At 46.6% G+C, this 1,862-nt stretch overlaps 1 non-coding gene across 1 annotated transcript; it reads right to left on the bottom strand.

Moving 5' to 3' along the window:
• Positions 1–747: 747 nt before the first annotated feature.
• On the bottom strand, positions 748–854 carry LOC112086077. Its single transcript, XR_002899301.1, has one exon. It is a non-coding gene; the product is annotated as a small nucleolar RNA R71 (small nucleolar RNA).
• Positions 855–1,862: the final 1,008 nt, after the last annotated feature.

Below are 1,862 nucleotides of genomic sequence, written 5' to 3'. Positions count from 1 at the left end.
TTTGTTTTACTAACTTCTTTCCAAGTTCTTGTTTTGTTTTCAGGTGCATGAATACCAGGTCTCGGAACACAGGATCGCTTTTCCCATACGACGATAACATCGATAGATTAGAAAGGTGAGCTCGCGAGAGAGAACGGCACTTTGACAGACTTGGAATGGCAGAACAACAGCGAATGGAGAAACATGCTCAGGCAGCCGAGCACCAGGCTCAGGCTAATCAAGCGCAGGCAAGGAAGAAATGAACAACAAGCCTATGTTAACCAGCAACAGGCTCAAAGAAACGAACGGCTTGCTCAGCAAAACGAACACCAAGCGAATAGAAATGAGCAACAAGCCCATCATGTTCATCCGCCTCCGCCACAAGTTCAGAGACAACATCCTCCAATCTGTGTTGGAGAGAATGACCGAGCTAATGCGCACCAATACCGAGCTGGGATTCAAGCTCCACCAGTCCAAAACAACAACTTTGAAGTTAAAGCTTCCCTGCTCAATATGGTGCAAAACTCAAAGTTCCACGGACTGGCTGGAGAAGACCCTCTCGAGCATCTAGATCAATTTGATCGGGTTTGCGACTTATACAAGATAAATGACGTCTCCGAAGATAGCTTCAAGCTACGCTTGTTCCCTTTCAGCCTCGGTGATAAAGCACACCAGTGGGAAAAGAATATACCGAGGGGTTCTATACAAACCTGGGAGCAGTGTAAACTTGCGTTCTTATCAAAGTTCTTTTCCACATCACGCACGGCTAAACTCAGGAATCAGATCTCAAGTTTTACGCAGCACAGCAACGAGAGCTTTAGTGAAGCTTGGGAACGGTTCAGGAGCTACACTAACCAATGCACACACCACGGCTTCTCATAGGCATCCCTCTTGAGTACTTTATACCGAGGTGCACTCCCCAAGATCAGAAACCAACTCGATACAGCCTCAAATGGAAATTTTCTTGGGAAAGAGATCAATGCGGCAATGGAACTAGTCGAGAACCTAGCCATGTCCAATGACACATATGGAGAGGACTTTTATAGATCAAACCGTACAGAGGGATCTAGTGATGAACAGCGTATGAAAAAAGATATAAGAGAGCATCAGAGCAAGCTTGACAAGGTTTTGATGGCGACTCAAAAGCTAATACACTTTGTAGGCGAGTTTGATGAGCAAGGGCCAAGTTTTGACAATGTTAATGAAGATGGTCTAACACAAGAAGAGCTGAATTACATAGGGAATCAGCAGAGGTATCAGCGGTTTAACAACTACAACAGTAACCCAAACCTCTCATACAGAAACCCGAATGTAGCTAACCCTCAAGACCAAGTGTACCCTGCTCAACAACAACAACAAAGCTATGCTCAAAAGGCTCCTTTTCAGAATACCTTCCAGCCCAAGCAACAGTTCAGTGGGCAACAGCACGGCTACACTCAGCAGAATCAAGCGGCTCAGGGTAACAACTTCTCCAGCCAACCGCAGCAACACAAGTTTCCACCAGGGTTCAATCCGCAGCCGATGGGTAATCAGCAACAGATTCAGGGACTGGGTCAGAATCAGATGGGGAACGACGTCTGTGGTATATTACAGCAACTGCTACAGGGCCAGCAAAGGGTTGAGAGCCAGCACGCGACAATGCAGCAAGATATCAGGGAGCTTAAGCAAAACCAGGCATCTACATCATCAAGAGGCCCGGCTCTACCAGGTAAACCGGAGCCGAACCCTAAAGAGTTTGTGAACGCCATCACATTGAGGAGTGGTAAGGAATTACAAACTCCAACGCCTAAAACAAAGCTCATTGAGGCCAATGAGAAACTAGAGGGGGAGGCAGCCTCAGATGATGCGCATAAAGAAAAGGTCTTAGAGAAGGAACCGATCAA

This window comes from Eutrema salsugineum, unplaced genomic scaffold, assembly GCF_000478725.1.
Source record: "Eutrema salsugineum unplaced genomic scaffold, Eutsalg1_0 scaffold_24, whole genome shotgun sequence".
NCBI classification, from domain to species: domain Eukaryota; kingdom Viridiplantae; phylum Streptophyta; class Magnoliopsida; order Brassicales; family Brassicaceae; genus Eutrema; species Eutrema salsugineum.
Note: the sequence above shows the minus strand (reverse complement) of the source record. Positions and strands in the feature narration are given on the sequence as shown.